Source organism: Vitis vinifera, chromosome 18, assembly GCF_030704535.1.
Source record: "Vitis vinifera cultivar Pinot Noir 40024 chromosome 18, ASM3070453v1".
Taxonomy (NCBI): domain Eukaryota; kingdom Viridiplantae; phylum Streptophyta; class Magnoliopsida; order Vitales; family Vitaceae; genus Vitis; species Vitis vinifera.
The window spans coordinates 24,162,489-24,182,926 of record NC_081822.1 but is presented as its reverse complement, the minus strand read 5'-3'; positions in this window follow the sequence as shown (position 1 = coordinate 24,182,926).

Sequence of the window (20,438 nt, the reverse complement as noted above, 5' to 3'; positions counted from 1 at the left end):
CAATACAAGTCATTATTTTGAACTCTTTATTTCACTTTGTATTCTCTGAGATCTCCAATGGAAAACACCATTTGTTCTCGGACTTCTCTAAGGCTGATCTTTCCCAACCACAATCCTTTCTCTCATGAACAATGACCCATGTGTTTTGCACTACGAAGATTTGGATGTATTGATAACTCAACAATTCGTTTTGTACACATCAAAAGACGTCGTTTCTCTAATAATTCAAGCTCACAAGCTACATCAAAAAAGTTCTTCATAGATCCAACTTTTGTTTTATCTCTCATGTCAAATCTTGCATAATCCTAATGGTCAGATAGAGATTGCATATTTGTGTCATAAAACTATTTTTCCACTTCCACTAATTAGTACACCTGGTAGTCTTTCCTCAATGCTTGGGCCACTAAGAAATATCTCTCATGTCAAAAAAAATAATTACATATTTTGAATGCCACTTTTCGGTCCTATGGTTGACAAATGGAGTACCTAAGGCTAACAAAGGAACTACCTAATGTTCACAAATGGAGTAACTACAATTCACAAATGAAGTTTCAAAGGTGTATTTGGTAGTACTCAAGTTTCACTAAGGTAGTACCTAAGGTGTACTAAGGTAGTATCTAAGGTTGATTAAGGTAGTACCTAATGTTTACTAAGGTAATATCTAAGGTTAATTAAGATAGTGCCTAAGGTTCGGTAAGCACTTAAAGTGAACAAATTGACTAACATAGTACAATATAATGTCAAAGAAAGTACCTAAGGTTCACAGAGGTAGTAAATTAAGGTTTAGTATGGTAGTACCTAAGGTTGACTAATGTAGTACCTAAGGTTGATTAAGGTAGTATCTAAGTTTAGTAACCACTATACGTAAGGTGAACCAACAAACCACGCTAACAAAATATAATGTCATGCTTAGTTCTATATGCAATTAAAAACAAAATTTTAAATTGAATATTGGAGATATTGGAAATCAGTTTCAAAATTGAAAATAGAGAAGAGATGATAGGTGATTAAATTACAAGAAAAGTACCTTACTTGATCTTCAATGCACATGGTAAAAGAAAAATTTACCATCCTTATTGCCCCAAACTTCAATCCTGCCCTAAGTTTATTTTTCCCTTAAGAAATTCATCAATCTCTTTGCAAATTTTCCAGTTGGGTAATTGGTAAATCCCAATTTCACCTTTGGGTATGAATATCAACCAAATCTATGAAAGGATTGAAAATGATTTTCTTACCTTGTTTCCCTTGTTGCTCATGATTAACCCATAGAGCAGTTACAAAATAACATAATGGATCAATAATGAATATGCTTGATATGTGATCACTTGAAGAATAGGCTTGATATTTGATTGGTACCACAAAAATGTTTATTTAACAAAAAGTTGTTTTAATCAGTTCTTAGATATTAACAATGGACCAAACAATAAGAAGGAAGTTCGAGTAGTGCATTTTTTGTTTTCTAATCTTTTACCTTCCTCTAAAGGAAGTGCTTGACATAAGTATGAATAAAGAATGCCTTCTTCTCTAGATCCTTATTTACATATTTCTTCCTGCTTAAATGCCATGGATGTATGTCATTTGAAATTTTATCTCTTTCCACTTCTCTATTTATTCTCCAACTTTGTATTCTATAAAGTATCAAATATTGAAATCCATACTATGAGATTGATCCTTGAGCTCATGTAGTCACATACACAATGGAACATAGTTAGGGACTTGTAACAAATTCCATGGCTTTGAGTTGGATGAATCATGAACCCTAGATAGGACAAATGGGAATACATGTTTCAATGGTTTGATGATGGTTGGCCCTACCACTATGGTATGGAGCATTTCTAGTGAATCATGCTTAGAATTGACAATTTCGGTTACAAAACATTGATTTGCTCTTCAATGTTTCTTTGAATTGAATTCAAATATGTGAACAATAGTATATAGAGCAATTTCAAGGTTTAACTAAAAAAAAAAAAAAAAAATTCTTAAATACATCTTGTAAATTTAATTTTATTATTTTATTATCTTAAAATTTTGATTCGTTTTGTTTATTATTTACATTTTGGTATATATATATATATATATATATATATTTAAACCATTATAGATGAATTTTAAATCATACAACCCTACCAACCTAAGTATGATCCAGCTAATCCAAGTTTAACTAATCATATTTTAGAAAATAAAGGGCTAATCTAAACAAATAAAAACACCTAAGAGGGGACGTGAATTGGAGTTAAAAAAAAATTTCTTTTTAAACCCAAAAAATTAAGCATAAGAATCACAAATATAAAGAGATAAGGTTATAGAAAGCAAACTCAAATTTATAGTGGTTCAACACTTCTTTGCCTACATGAACTCTCCTCAAGCTCCTAACCAAGTGAGAGTTCCACTTATACTTGAAGCTTTAACCAAGTTTCTAATCAATTTTTACACTTGGATTTTGGCTCCAATGGGCTCTTACACAATCTCTTCAAGTTTCTACTCACTTAAAGGTTTTGACACTCAATTAATAAGTTTGAATTTCTCAACCTAGCTCAACAATGGTTCAAATACAACTCAAGGCTACGATGAATCACAAAGGTGCACATATGCAAATGGAGATTTAATGCACCAAGAAAAGAATGAGAGCTTTTATGGTAAGAACAAGTAGGTAAACAAATAAATGCGGGTGTTTTCTTACTCATAAATGAAGTGAAGCTCTCAATTTATAGGTTTTTAACCTTGGGAGCCAAAAAACCAAAAAACAACCTCGACCTGTTGAGCTGGGGGTCGACCAGTTCACTAGCTGTTGGAACATTAAATGCTTGGCAGGTGACTGTTACCCTCGACCGGACCTCGATCGAGAAGACATATCTCTCGACTAGGAAAGAAAGGCTACTGGAATAGAGAGAAGGTTTTTTGCATCTCTCGATTGGACCTCGATTAGGAAGGAGTAATCGGTCAATCAGTACCTTAGCTGGTTGAGCCGGTTGGCTAATGCCTCGATCGGTTCACAATTTTTAGCCCAAAAACCTATCTTTTTTTAGTCTTTTTGCTTCTAGCACTTAGAGTCTTTAGGTAAAATAATATGCCAATTTTGAAACGTTTTGCCTAAGGTTCATTTGATAGAACTCGGATTTTGATGAAAATGTAACTTTAATGCATAAACTGAGTTTTTAAAGATACATGAAATGATATGAAAATCCTAAGTACACCCATGCATTTATCTTACATATGTTTCCTATGATTAAAAGGTTTTTCAAATGTCTTGATCTTACATCCATTAGGTCCTTTGATAAATTTCCAAAATAACACCTGAAATTCTTTATAATTTAAACCAATTAGTAACTTAACCATGATTTGTTATCATCAAAACACGATTAGGAGAACCCTTGGGCTAACAATATTAAAAGAGAAACAATTTAGTAGATTATGAAAATTAGGGTTATAGCTCAAGAAGTTGTCTCGTGTTGTCAAAGCCTAATAAATTAAGAAAAATTTAACCAAAGTGTAGTCTAATATGAGGTACTCAACCTAAGTCTAAACCAACCTTATTATTCCAACTTCGAGTTAGTTGGATTGATTGAGTTAGCAACGAGTTAAGTATGGTAGAGTTAGGTTGAAACCAATTACCATAATGCTTAATTGAAACTTGTTTTTATTTTTGTATCGAAATTTAATGGAGATAACATTTCATAATGATAATAATAAAAAATATATATTTTGAGGAAAAATAAATAAAATATTATTATATATGATAATAAATATTATATCAAGTTTGACATGATTGGCTCCATGGATACACTACCCAAAATGGATTTTAGATTGAAAAAGATAAACTTAGCTTAATCTTAACTTAAATATTAAAAATAATTGCACAAACTCACTAAAAATTATTTTAATTATTGATTTTTTTAAATAAAACCAGAAAACTAAGTTTTAATTCTAAGTAAATCAAAATTTGATTTTCTAGTTTTAATTATAAAACTAAAAATAGTTTTTACCAAAAAAAAAAAAATGATAAAATGAACTTTTAATTGACAAGGCATGGGAACAACATATTTATAATTTTTTTCCTTATATAAAACCCTCGGCAAAGGAGGAAATGAATGCGATTGCTTCAACAATTATGCCAATTGACAACTACCGATAAAAAATAATGATAGACCAACAATTCTGCACTAGGACCAGTAAGTATTTCCAAACCAGTTACTCTGAAACAACTGTGGATGGTGATGAATCTCAAAAGAACCAAAATTCTAGTTCATGCTAGTTGTTTTTTTTACTAATATTTTATTTTATATAAATAATTAAATAAATCAAAGTTTTCAAGAACTTCAAAACCAATCATCAAATTTTGTCAAATAGTACTGTGAATTGATTCAAAGAAAAATCTTCAGACCCTGAAAGAAGTAGAGATTTATAACTTATGCTTGTAACTTTGTTTAGAAATTGGAAGGCCTTATCAGAAACTGGTATTGTGTCTCAAGGTATATTTGGTCTGATGGTCTACTTTTTATGTTTTTGGACAATTGTTGCTATTTTTGCATTGCTTCTTATGGATATGTTAAAAATAACCATGATTTGGATAATCTACATATTGTTTAAGACTCCACCAATGTTACTTTTAGGATAACATGGACTTTGCATTGTTTTGTTTTCAACACGTAGATTTCCCATTATAAGTAAAATAAATTAATAGAAGGGTCATTATTTTTGCTGTCCTTTCTTTTGTCCTTCCTATATTACCATGGGTTTTTTAGAAAGTGACTTTTTGACTTTCAAACGATACTTATTTTGGGGAAAATAACCCTCAAAACATGTATTCAAATAGTGAAAATTATCAATATTCCAAAATTGCCCTCTAAGCCTCCTTGCATAAGCTGGCAACTACCATAAGTTTCTTTTTTTTTTTTACTTTGACATGACAAGTCAAAGAGCTTGTCATTATTATTGTTTTTTTTTTTTAAATTTGATACTTGGCAATCAATCATACATATCATTTTTTTTTTTACTTTTTCCTTTCCATAATATCTCTATCTTCTTTTTGTTTTTATTTATTTTTTATTTTTTTAAATGTGTTGTCTTTAGGTTGCCTTTTCAATTTTTTAGTATTTGAGTTTTCATATTTAGGATTTAATTATTTGTGAACATTTTAAACATAAAATAATAATATATAATAAATATTTAGTGAGAACAAATTTAATATAAAATTAAATATATGATGAACAAATATAGAGATTTAGGACCCCGGTTTTAATTTTTTTTCTTTGCTAAAATGTTTAATATTTTTAATTAAAGAAAAAAAAAACTTTTCGCCAGCTTTAGCTTAATGCCCTTATTATTAGAGAAAGGGGCGCGCTAGCGCTTTACTAATAACATAGAAAGGTTAGGGGGTTGAGAAGCTGTTGCTTGCTGTCTACTTCGCGAGCCTTCACTGCCTTGTTCACAGGTCGACCCCATGACAACAAGAAAAGGTGATCTTGTGCTATACTCCGGTGATCTCTTTCCTACCGAGGCACGCAAACTCCCATCGTGTCCCAGATCACATTCTGTGAACCGAAAAGGGAAGCCTACTCATCCATCAGCTTCTCTCGTAGATCGGTGCGGTTTTATGCCGCGTTATTGAATGAGCTCCCTTTACGTAGATAGATCAATAGAACCTCCCCTGCTTGTGATCGAGTCTGGCGATATGGTAAAGCTCGGCCTACTACGGCAAATTTCCTGGTGTTTTACCTGCGGGAAAGAGTGGAAGCAGCGCCGTTTTCTCTTTCGGAATCCTGCTTTTTTTTTCCTCCTTGGGCTTTTCTCTCTTGCTCATGCTTCCTATCTCGATCCATATCGGGCTCTCAATCTCGATCTTGACTAGTATTCGCACCCCGAATCCTCCACCATTCCTGGAGCTGGAACTCCTAAGGATTGACTGTTAGCTCATTTTTCTCATTTTGCTCGATAGGTTCCTCAGAAAGAATTACTGAGACTTTTGGTTTGATACTAGCTTGACTAGCTGTTACTCTAATGCTGGTTGGAAAAGGAACGAAGTCAACTCTATTGTAAATAGGAGGAAAGAAGCCAAGTGAGAAAATGATCAAGCACCTCTCCATCACTGTGCACATGGACGGTTGCCCAATTTCAAGAGTGCTTGTGGATAAAGGTGCTGCCCTTAATGTGATGCCCATCACCCTGCTAAAGTATTGGGTAATAATGAGGAAGATGGTATACCAACAGATGTCTAGTTTCACAAGAGGCTAACATTTTGTTGTATTAAATTTTTTAATTTTTTAATTTATATAAAGTAACAAATAAAATATATTTTTCATAAAAAATTGTATATAATCATTCATATTAATTTTATTAAAAATTAAAATATTTGTATACTAAAATTGCACATTGATCAATACAACCATAAGAAAAAATGGTATAAAAAAGTACCATTTTTTATGAAAAAAGTAACACTAAAGTGTGTTAAAAGTACTACTCATAAAAAATTATATATAATCATTTATATTAATTTTATTAAAAATTAAAATATTTGCATATTGAAATTGCACATTGATCAACACAACCATAAGAAAAAAAGGGTATAAAAAAAATTATTACTCTTTATGAAAAAAGTAATACTAAAGTGTGTTAAAAGTATTACTCTTAATCGAATAGTCTTATGGTATTAAATAAATGAGCGGGGGGTATTTTAGGAAGAAAAAGAAGTGCAAGATACTTTTCCTTTTATGGACAAAGTCTATACAAGTAACTATTGTGATGGGAGAAAGAAAAAATATTTTCATACTTAATGAAATTTTGTTTAATATAAATGGAAATTACTTTTTTTAGAAAAGACTTTTTAGGTAAAAAAGTTTTACAATTTGTTCCTAATTTTAATATAGTATATATGTTAAAAATTAATTAAAATAATATATAAATATATAAAAATGACATGAATAACTTTCTATCTAATTATCTTCCCAACTTCTTATCTTTATCTCTCTATCATATATATATATATATATATATATATATATATTTATCATTTATAGGTGTGTGTATCATAAATCATAGAAGATTCTAAATGTATATATATATATATATATATATATATATATATATATATATATATATATATATATATATATATATATATATATATATATATATATATATATATTTTAAAATTGATAGAGTAAAACTTAGAATTAAATGAAAGGAGAAAAAGTATTAACATAAAAGAAAAGGCAACATAAAAGAAAACATATTTATCTTTATCATAAATTTATCACGAAGGAAACTAGAAAAGAAAAAGTTAGAATCTTCTTCTACAATTTATCTTTATCATAAAATTATCAATAAGGAAACCAAAAGGAAAAAGTTGAAATCTTTTTCTACAATTTAACATAACCTTAATAAATTTTGAGTGAAAATAATTTATTTGAAGTAATGATAGGTAGAAAATTTTGGATGACTATAAATAATTTTTTAGTGAAAATAATGATAGGTAAAAAATATTGAATGACTATAAATAAATTTTAAGCTAAAAGAATTTATTTGAAGTAATGATAGATGAAAAATTCTAGATTATTATAAATAAATTTTGAGTTAAAAGAATTTATTTGCAGTAATGATGGTAGAAAATTCTAGATGATTATAAATAAATTTTGACTTACAAGAATTTATTTTGAAATAATGATAGGTAGAAAATATTGGAGGATTATAAATAAATTTTGATTTAAAAGAATTTATTTGAAGTAATGATAGGTAAAAATTTCTGAATGGCTATAAAAATAAATTTATACGTAAGTTTCAATTTTATCCAATATAATAAATTCAAAAGGAAAAATAATTTTTTAAAAAAAATATTAAATTAATAATATTTAATGAATTTGATTAAAAAAAATTATTTATATAATTATAAAAAAAATGGAAGTAGCATGTTAATAAGAGATTAATAAATTATGAAATCAACATTACTCAAACAATGCTCACGTGCAGTGCACATGTTGTACTACTAATGTAATATAAAAATAGTGAATGTAAATATCATATTTAAACAAAGAATTCAAAGAAAAAAACATAAAAAAATAAATAAAATTTAATTTATTCCAATAACATTTAACTTATAAAGAATATATGAACATACATATTTGAATCAACACACTCTATTCCTCAAATATCCACACTTGCTTGCACGTATTGAATTAATAAAAGCATGTAAACTCTAGCTAACTATTACAGGCCTTAATATATGACTCACATCATCCTTATTTCATGCACAAACACTAAGCCTCTACTTTTATAACCATATTCCCAAGTTCTTTAGAGTCATCATCCCATCCAAAAAAAAGTGGGAAAAAAAAAAAACTATTCTAGGTAGCATCACAAGCTAAAAGACACACATTGTTATAAATAAATACTGATGATGCCAAAATTTAACATGAACTTGAAATTGGAGTAAAGTGAGAACATCTAATTTCTAGTTTGAGGGACACAAAGATTTCAAAAAATAGGTAAGAACCACAAAATCAACAAACAAATGGACCATGGCTTGTAGATGTCTATTTCTTTGTGATGCAAATGAAAACAAAGAAACTTAAACAATTGTGATATTATGAAGTCTATAAGGTCAACCAAAAAACAAACTTTAACCCGTAATTGAAAACAAAAAATAAAAATATCTTAATGACTGATGACTAAAAATATACTCCTAGAAAAATGAAACAAAAACAAAAGAGTTATTTAAGTAACACAACCTAAGAGTTGTTTTAGAAAATATCTTACCTGTATATCCAAGATTCATTTTAGGAAATATGTATAAGTTTCTCTTACAAAAAGCTTGTACGTACTTTATATGCTTTCAATGTGCAAAGAGTATTAGCCTCATAACTTAAATCCCATGAATTGGCTTAATATATTGTGGTTTTCGTCATTCATATACCATAATTAAATAGTTCAATAGTTACTTTGGGGTGAGCACATAAATAAAGACTAACTAAGATGGTGTTTGTTTTTTTGGCTAAATAGAAAAATTCAAAATATTTGACTTTTTTTTATTCAACTAAAAGTAACCTATTGATATCAACCAATATAATTAAACTCCACCATTGATAATAAGTTCACTTTAGTTATATTAGTTGGTATCAATATGTTACTTTTAGTTGAATAGAAAAAGCCAAATATTTTGACTTTTCTATTCAACAAAAAAACAAACACCACCTAAATCACCACTTTCAATTTTCTCTTAACACCGACTTGTTGGGATTTTAATTTCTCCTGCATCTTCGGTAATAAACCGAAGACGTGATTCGGAATTTGGTCCACATCATTCCATCAATTTAGGAACGAGGATTCATACTCCAAACCATGTTCGCATCACTACCCCATGTTCTGTGCATGTTCCAGGTAGACTTAGTGATGAAGTAAGTCTTTTAAAACGAGGCAGAACACTAACGGGAGGGTACCCTAAGCCTACAATCTCTTTTCAATTTTCAAAACACCATCTAAGTGGAGATTGTGAAGGTTTAGAAACACCTGAAACCTGAAAAATAGCAAAACCCATTTTAATATGTAGAATGGCAATGGCGGGAGGTATATTTTCCGATCAGTTTATAATTCCGTTTATGATCTAATTGCTATTTAATGTTTTTTTTATAGCATGTTTAGATATAAAGATTACAGTTGGTATCAGAGCCTTGTATGCCTTTGTCTTGTTCATTTTACAATATGCATTTTTCAATCAAGTGAGTTTTGGTATTTTGGAGGTTTTGGTTTTAGAAGTTTTTGATGAAAAATATTGTTAGAAATCATTAGGAGATGAGATTTCTAATATTTCGGTGTTTTAAATCATCAATTTGGTGTCTGGAATGCCTGGAAACCGTCGGGTTTCATTTCGGGTTGCAGATGGGTCAAACAGACCCGGTTGAAGGTAGGGGACGACTACAGGGGGTTATTGTTTTGACTATCAATAACACTTAAATAAGTAAACAAGTAATAAAAAAATGGGCACTAGCCCAGTTGGTCATAGCCTTGTCTACCTTCATTGATTGCACAAGTTCGAGTCCTCCTGGCAGCAACCTATAAACTTATTCTTTTTTTATAAAGAGGTTGATTTAGTTGGTATTTCTTTCCTTCAACAAAGCCTTTGCCTCAAGACTTGTATGACACGAATTTCCTTGTCCCGCATCTGGATTTAGTGAATTGTAATAATAATAAAAAAAAATCATAAAATTTAGTGTTTTTAAAATATGTTAATTTATGGATATTTTATGTGATAGATTATTTATTTTTGCTAGTTGAATGCATATTTTTTATTTTTAATGGTTTATTGTGCATACTACATTAAATTAAATAATTTGCACATTAAATTCATTCTTAAAGGCTTTTATGGTTTTAATTTTAGATATTAATGTGCTTATAATTTATACAATTTCAAAAATTTTGCACATTGATATTGAGTTTTGTGTAAAAATTGTTTATGGTTTCATGCAATTTATATAATTTTTCTTGTGAATTAATTAAATGTCAAGTGATCCATATAATTTTAATTAATTAAGGAGTAGCCACAACATCTTTAATTATGCAAAATTATATATTAATTATTTTAGGATCACATATAGGAAAATGACATTATGGGTAATTAATTATATTTGATATAATAAAATTTTATCCCACATGAATTTTTTATTAAATTTGTATAATTAATTAGGGTGGAATATCAAATTATATTTCTTAATTACCCACAGGAATTAGGAAATGAAACATAATTTGATAGTTTTATCATAAGGTTTTACATGGATCTAATTGAATTAGAACTTTAGCCCACAGGTAAGTTTTATGTCACTAGATTCATAATTTTTGAACATGAGTTACATTGGTAAAACATGATATTTGTTTATTAGTCTCAAATTTGAATTATAAGCGTGTATGTTTAATTTTTGTGCAGTCATGCAACCTACGGATTTCTCTAATATAAAAATGTGACATTCCCGAATTGAAAGGTGATAACTATAAGGTTTGGAAGGAGAGAATTCTCCTTCATTTGGGGTGCATGGACATTGATTATGCTATTAGGAAAGAAAAACCAACCATTATTGACACCAACACTACAGCAGAAAAGGCTCTTTATGAACAATGAGAGCGATCAAATCGCCTTAGTCTGATGTTCATAAAGACCAAAATCTCTAATGGTATTCGTGGTTCTGTGGATCAGCATGACAATGTCAAGGCATTACTGAAGGCTATTAATGAACAATTTGTGACTTCAGATAAGGCACTTGCCAGCACCCTGATAATGAAGTTTTCATCTTTAAGGCTCACCAATGTGAGTGGTGTGCGAGAGCACATAATGCAAATGAGGGATATTGCAGCACAATTGAAAACACTTAAGGTTGAAATGTCTGACTCCTTCCTTGTGCACTTCATTTTAAACACTCTTCCACAACAATATGGACACTTCAAAATCTCCTACAACACACACAAAGATAAGTGGTCAATTAATGAGCTTCTGACCATGTGTGTTCAAGGGGAGGGAAGGTTGAAAATGGAATTGGGTGAGAATGCATTAATGACAATGGAATGAAAGGATCAGAATCATGCCAAAAAGAAAGGGAAAGGTAAAATACCGCCCCAAGGTGGAATAAAGAAGGTCAATAGGTGCACCAAATTCCAGAAATGGCTTGAGAAGAAAGGTAAACCAATCTCATTTATTTGTTATGAATCTAATATGGTTGATGTTAATTATAACACATGGTGGATTGATTCTGGTTCTACAATCCATGTTTCGAATACCTTGCAGGGTATACAAAACCTAAGGAAGCCAATGCCAAGTGAGCAATGCATTTATTCAGGAAACAAGATGCGTTCACATGTGGAGGCTGTTGGAACATGCAGTTTAGTTTTAAGTAGTGGTTTTATTTTAAATTTAGAAAAGACATTTTATGTTCCAAGTTTCTCTAGGAATTTGATTTCAGTTTCAAGAATTGTACCTTTGGGTTATTCCTTTAGTTTTTATGAGACATCTTTCAGTTTGTTTTATAAATCTAATCTTGTTGGAAATGGTACATTGTCTAATGGTCTTTTCTCTATCAATTTGCAATATGATACCACTAATAATACTATGCATGTTCACATTGGCACAAAACGATGTGTTATGAATGAAGATTCCTCTATATTGTGGCATCGAAGATTGGGACATATCTCCATACAGAGAATTAAGAGATTAGTAAATGACGGAGTACTAAGTACTTTAGATTTTATTGATTTTCACACTTGTGTGGACTACATTAAGGGAAAGTAGACCAACAAGTCTAAGAAGGGTGCCAAGAAGAGCACAGACATATTAGAGATCATACATTCAGATATTTGTTGTCCAGACATGGACGCGTATGGTTCGAAATACTTCATCTCCTTCATAGACGATTACTCATGATACATGTATATCTACTTGCTTTATAACAAGAATGAAGCATTGGGTGCCTTTAAAGTTTTTAAGGCTGAAGTAGAAAAACAATGCGAAAAGTAAATAAAGATTGTGAGAATGGATAGAGGTGGAGAATATTATGGTAGATACACCGAGGATGGACAAACACCTGGTCCCTTTGCGAAGTTTCTTCAAGAGCATGGGATAGTTGCTCAATACACCATGCTTGGTTCCCCAGACCAGAACGGTGTGGCTAAAAGAAGAAACCGAACATTAATGGACATGGTTAGGAGTATGTGTAGCAACTCCAAGCTTCCTGAATCCTTGTGGACTGAAGCTCTTAAAACGACAGTGTATATATTGAACCGAGTTCCAACAAAGGTTATCCCCAAGACGCCATTTGAATTATGGAAAGGTTGGAAACCGAGTTTGCGACATATACGCGTTTGGGGATGCCCGTTTGGAGTAAGAGTTTACAACCCATAAGAGAAGAAACTAGACCCAAGGACCATTAGTGCATATTTCATTGGATATGCCGAAAGGTCTAACGGGTATAGATTTTACTGTCCATCTCATAGCACTAGAATTGTGGAGTCAAGAAATGCTAAGTTTCTTGAAAATGACTTGATTAGTGGGAGCAATCGATTTCAGGACATTTTTTCTGAAAAAGATCATATAGATGCTCAACTATCCACTTCAAGTGATAGATTGATTGTCATTCAGAATGCCCCTCAAGTTCAAACGGGTGATAGAAAACCAATCATTGAAGCTCCACAAATTGCTAATGTCAATCCAGTAGATCAAGTTGTTCAAGATTTGCCAAAAATTGTTGAACAGCCCATTGAGCAACGTGATCCTCAGGAAAATGTTGATTCAATATTAAGGAGATCTACAAGAGTGAGAAAACCAGCAATAGCTAGTGATTATGTTGTGTATCTGCAAGAATTGGACTATGACATTGGAGCTGAAAATGATCCTGAAATGTTTTCATAAGCCATAGGTTGCAAAGAGTCTAATTTATGGTATGATGCTATGAAAGATGAGATGAATTCTATGGCATCTAATGGAGTTTGGAATCTTGTTGAGTTGCCTGATGGTGCAAAAGCCATTGAATGTAAATGGGTCTTCAAGACAAAGAAAGATTCATTGGGCAACATTGAAAGATATAAAGCGAGACTCATTGCTAAAGGATTCACTCAAAATGAAGGAATTGACTACAAGGAGACTTTTTCTCCTGTATCTAAGAAAGATTCTCTTCGTGTCATTATAACATTAGTTGCACGTTTTGACTTAGAGTTGCAACAAATGGATGTGAAAACGACATTTCTCAATGGAAATCTAGAGGAAGAGGTTTACATGAAACAACCAAAAGGATTTTCCTCTAGTGGTGGTGAGCATTTGGTATGCAAGCTTAAGAAATCCATATATGGATTGAAACAAGCATCCCGTCAGTGGTATTTGAAGTTTCATGATGTTATCACTTCATTTGGTTTCGTGGAGAACATTATGGATCAATGTATATATCAGAAAGTCAGTGGGAGTAAGATATGTTTCCTTGTTCTGTATGTGGATGACATTTTACTTGCAACCAATGATAAGAGTTTGCTACATGAGGTGAAACAGTTTCTATCTAAAAACTTTGATATGAAGGATATGGGTGATGCGACTTATGTCATTAGCATTAAGATATAGAGAGACAGATTTCGAGGCCTTTTAGGTTTGTCTCAAGAGACCTATATCAACAAGGTTTTAGAAAGATTTTGGATGAAAGATTGTTCACCAAGTATAGCTCCTATTGTGAAGGGCGATAGGTTCAATTTGGACCAGTGCCCGAAGAATGATCTTGAGCGGCAACAAATGAAGAACATTCCTTATGCTTATGCAGTTGGAAGCTTGATGTATGTTCAGGTCTGCACAAGACCTGACATTACATTTGCTGTTGGGATGTTAAGGAGATATTAGAGTAATCCAGGTATGGACCATTGGAAAGCTGCAAAGAAGGTGATGAGATACCTTCAGGGGACCAAAGACTACATGCTTATGTATAGACAAACTGATAATTTGGAAGTGATTGGCTACTCTAATTCAAACTACGCTGGCTGCATTGATTCGCGAAAATCAACTTCAGGATATGTCTTTATGCTAGTCAGTGGAGTTGTTTCTTGGAGAAGTGCAAAGCAAACTTTGATTGCAACTTTCACTATGAAGGCTGAGTTCGTGTCTTGTTTTGAGGCTACCTCGCATGGTGTATGGTTAAAGAGTTTTATTTCTAGGCTTAGAGTTGTGGATTCAATTTCTAGGTCATTGAAGATATATTGTGACAATTCAATTGCAGTTTTTATGGCTAAGAACAATAAAAGTAGCAGTCGAAACAAGCACATCGACATCAAGTATTTAGCCCTAAGAGAACGTGTTAAAGAGAAAACAATGGTTATTGAACACGTTAACACTGAATTGATGATTGCTGATCCTTTGACTAAAGACATGCTATCGTTGAAATTTAAGGATCATGTAGATAGATTGGGACTTGGTTCCTTTGTGTGATTTTCATTGTAAGAACGAATTTTATTTTCAATGAAACTCTATTTGTGATGTTTTCTCATTTGATTTTCTTTGTGTACACTTTTATTCATTTATTGAGAAATATCATTAATGTTTGGACCTAGAATAAACATAGGGTTTATTCATTAAGCCATATGGGCTAGTGTTTAAGAAACATGATGCATTGTGATACATGGAAGATAATACTCGATATTAAAGGACCTATTGCCATGATTCATGTGTTTTGTTTCTTGCTATGATGAATGATGGAATATATGGACCAAGTGGGAGAATGTTGGGATTTTAATTTCTCTTGCATCTTCGGTAATAAACCAAAGGCGTGATTCGGAATGTGGTCCACATCATTCCATCAATTTAGGAATGAGGATTCATGCTCCAAACCACGTTTGCATCACTACCCCATGTTTTGTGCACGTTCCAAGTAGACTCAGTGATGGAGAGAGTCTTTTAAAACGAGGCAGAACACTAACGGGAGGGTACCCTAAGCCTGCAATCTCTTTTTAGTTTTCAAAACACCATCTAAGTGGAGATTGTGAAGGTTTAGAAGCACCTGAAACCCGAAAATAACAAAACCCATTTTAACCTATAGAAAGGCAATGGCGGGAGGTATGTTTTCCGATCAGTTTATAATTCCGTTTATGATCTAATTGCTATTTAATGTTTTTTTTTAATAGCATGTTTAGATATAAATATTACACGACTATATTTCATCAAATTTCCTATAGTCTGAAACTTCTCTCAAGGCCTGCCATCTAGTCTTGCATTTGAAAGCCTAGATGACATATTACTTATGTAGCTTGTATCCTTACCCGGAAATTGGTAGTAAAACCCTCACATATTTTGGATCATTATGCTTGATACTAAAGTTGTATGAATTTGGGTTGTTGCTTCCCAAGGGCAGTAATGAGAGTTTCTATCTTCAATATTGGTACCATAGGGAGTGTTGTTCTCTAGGGAACTTTGATTAATGAAATGTTTTCAACTAGACCTGACTCAAGAACTGATCTTGTTGATCTATCTTAATATAAGATGGTTTTTCATGTCTAGGGAAGAATATTGATTCCGACCCTCAAAGGTGTAAATCAATCTAAATCAATTTATTCCATAATTTAGACTCCGTGGTTTTTTATCTCCATAATTAGTGTGGGGTTTTTCACATAAAAAATTCCTTGTGTTTGTTACATATTGATTTGATTTTGGATATTTTATTTATCTCTAATATCTCATGTATTAATTATGGTAAATAACTCTTCAATTTTTATATTATAATTTTTCCCTTCACCCCTTATGGGTGTTATTCTACTAGACAACGATGTTTCATAATGTTTATAAAATAAAGGTGCTGCCCTTTTTTCGTTTCAGTAAAATATTTTTGGGAACAAGATTCTATTAAGCTTGTTAAAATTTAGAAATCATAATTATATGGCAAAAATTGGAGTTGAAATATGATTAGAGCTCTTATACTTGATGGATGCTTATTATTGTAAGAGTCAACAAGCAAGTTGTTTAGTCAATTTTATGATAATAGTTCTTACATGTCTACTTGCTATTTTTTTTCCCTAAAGAATTCCAAGAAAAAGAAAAAAAATAAAAAAAAAACAAAAAATTGTAACAATTGATCATGAGGATTCTGTTCTCTTTTTATAAGGAGTATGAAATATATTATAACTCTTTTTATTTTTTTCCTTTTTTTATATGGTGATTCTTTTACAATATTTTTAACTTTTTCTACTAAAATTCTATAATGAAAATTATTGAAATTATTAAATTAATTACATGATGGAATAAAAATCACTAAATGTTTGCAAAATAAATTTTTCGACATTGAAAATAGAATTATTTAAATATAAAGATAATAGAGTTTATTGATAAATTTTTAAATTGACAGAATTATGTGATAGATAGGGTGAATAAAAGTGATTGCAACAAATTTATATAATAGTAGCCCCACAATGGTAACCAGATGAAATGAGGCAAGTTTAGGGTATTGGAACGTGAGCATTAACTTTCTTTTTATTTGGCCTACCATTTCAAAGAAAATAATTTTGAGTTGTGGACGCAGTGGATATTGAAAAAATCTACAACCATGATGTTGTTGGGGTTTTGGGCATGCCCTCAAACAGAAAAGAAAATTTTGGATAATTTCGATGAAATTTTAGTAAAATTTTGTGTATTGGTGACTGGCGAAATGAAACGGGTAAACGAAAAATTGAAAGGGCGATTTTTCAGAAAAAATCAACGAGTTTCAAATATCTCCGATTGTTGCCATTTTTTCGGTGAAATTTCCCCCGAAAAACGCTGCATGTGCCTGTAGGCTGACTGCAACACAAGTTTGCTAGGCGCGGGCTGCACACGGGTTGGGCAGTCAACAATCAACTCAAAATTACCTTAATTTTGTGCAGTTGAAAGGACTTGAACCCCAAACAGAAAGTTTGAAATAAACCTTGCCAGCCACTTAGGCAAGCTTTCCCTTAATAAATATATTGCATCATTAAATGAAAAAATTTTCATTTAATTAATTACTAGAAATATAAAAATTATCATGATAACTTTTTGGGAGAATTGTGTTTTGGACCCAGCTGATCTCAAAAATTAACATTTGATCCATATATCATGCATATTTAAGCCCAAAACCCAAACAAAGTATGAAAATTAAGATGAAGGATATTGTATTTCATTAATCTCTAAAATACCCTTAACCCTTATATAGACATAAGTGAGTGTGAATTTCAATTTTTTTTTTTTGTGTTTTTCTCCATTTTCTATTCCCTATTAAGTATTACTCATTTTTAACTTTTTTTTTTCTTTTTCTTTCAATCTATATTTCTATTTTATGTCAAATAAAAAGCAATAATGTTTTTTTGTTTTTCATTTTTAAAGATATTGAATCTTTTTGCTCTTATTATAAGCAATGATAAAAATTTTGGGATTTTTCATCCAAATATTTTTTATCTTTTTGTATTTATCTTTTAGTTTAATTTTCATTTTTATTTTAAATTTATATTACCCTTTCATTTATATTTTTCTCTTATTTTTAATTATTTTTTTATATTTTCTACATTAACCATATTTTAAAAAATTTAAAAATTGACTATCACTTCACTTTATTATATATATATATATATCCTTTTAGCTTTTTAATTTTAATGTTTTTATTTTAAAATTTTTAAAAAGATAAATTTATTGAAAAAAATAACTAAGATATAAGTTCTAAGATTATATTAATAATTTTTATTATCTGGATAGACTAATGCAAAGTATTTTAACTCACAACAAGAAAAATGTTAATACAATATTTTAGTTAAACTTTAGAAATTAAATTTCAAATAAAATATATTATATAAAATTTTTATATAAAAATTATTGAAAGTGACATTTAATTTTTTTATTGACTTTCAAACTTATCTAATTTTTTACTTGAAAGGTAATAGAACATGTTTAAAAATAAAAATAAAAATTAGTTTTTCATTTTTTAAATAAATGAGTATAAATATATTAAAAGAATTAAAGATAATCTTAGTAAAAAAAATTGATAAATATGATTATAATTTTAAATATAGATTCATTTGGATAAAATTTCACAAAAAAAAAAAAAAAAAAATGGAAAGAAAGAACATTGCTAAAACCATAAAAACAAAATATGCAATTACAAAATTTTGATAATGAAATTTAAAAATAAAATTTGAAACAATTCTTGAGTGAGAGAATTTGAGTGGGGAAAAAAATCTTTGAGTGGAAAAAAATGGGAAAGTTTTTCAAAATCACTTGAAATCCTTAACAAAAAATAGTATTGTACACCCTTGTACAATTAGTAAAGTTGTATTGTACAGTTAGTGTAATACCCTTGTACAATAACTCAAATTTCATACATCATCTCATGAATATCTGACAATAGGTCGATTAACCATGTTTGCATTGGTTTAGTTTTAAAAAAGAAGAAAAATTGTTGTATAATTTTGTTTTACAATCATCATAAGTGAGGTACCTATTCAAATGACTATATACAAGTTAGATAAAGTACATGAGATGAATGTATGCTTAACCAATGTGTGTAAGGAATGTCATTTATCATCGATTAAGGAAAATAAACAAACAAATTTTTGAGAATCACTTACCCTTCACAAATAATAGTCTTGTACACCCTTGTACAGTTAATATATTTGTCATGTACACTTAATGTAAATACCTTGTATAGTGGCTCAAATTCTATATACCCCCTACTCAATGTGTAACCATAGGTAGGTTAACTATGTTTTCATTGGCTTGTTTCAAAAAATAGTGGAAGATGGAAAAACAAAATTTTTTCTCAAACATCATTAGGAGGATAAGTATTCGAATTATCATGTGAGAGTTAAATAAAGTGTATAAAATGAGTGTGTAATAGAGTAATGTGTACCTTAAGAGTGTGCAGTACTTAGATGGCAAGACAAAAAAAAAGTTGTCCAAAATTAATTAAAATCTTTCACAAAGAATAGCCTTGTATACCCCTTGTATAGTTAGACTGTTTGTCTTGTACAGTTAGAATATTTGTCTTGTCCAATTGAATATTTACCTTGTACAGTTAGTATAACACCCTTGTACAATGGTGCAAATTTTATTCATATGCATACATTATGTGCCACATATGATGTATGAACCATGTTTCTAATGGTTTGATTTAAAAAATGATATAAAACGTAAAAACAAATTTTTTGTCTAAATATCATTATTAAGGTAAGTATTTGAATTGTTACATGCGAGTTAAATAAAGTACATGAAATAAAAGAATTTGTGGTAGGAGAACATATAATCCTTAGATGACAAGAAAGAAAAAAAAAAAATTGTTCAAAATGTACAGTTTTGTACACCCCTTGTATAATTAGTGTAATAACATTGTATAATAGTATAAATTTTCATATATATGTATAAATTATATCTACACGAGTGTGTAAACTATGTTCCCAATAGTTTGACATTTAAAATAATTAAAACAAATAAAACGTTATTTTATTTTATTTTCAATGCAAAATGTAATTAAAAATAAGACAAAAAATTACTTAAAAGCTATTATTTAAGCCAAGTTTATTTATTTATTTCCTTTTATTTTTTGAAATAAAGAAAAAAGAATAAAATCTTTATTTAACCATAAGAAATATGAATATAAGATCAGTTAGAAAATACCAAATTTATTTATTTATTTCATTTTATTTTTGGAATTAAAGAAAAAAAATTTATTTAACCATAAAAAATATTAATATAAGATATGTTAAAAAATAGAAATAACCCAAATTTATTTACTTATTTGATTTTATTTATTTAAATTAGAAAGTAATTTATTTTAATAGATTAAAATGTGCACAATTGATTTATTACTTTGTTAATTATGGATATATTAAATTTTTATATTAGACAAAAAATAAATAAAGAAAATAAACTTAAAAAGAGTAATAAATATATATAATTTAGTTATTTAATTATTTTTCATGTAAAAGATAGTCCCACAAAAAACACA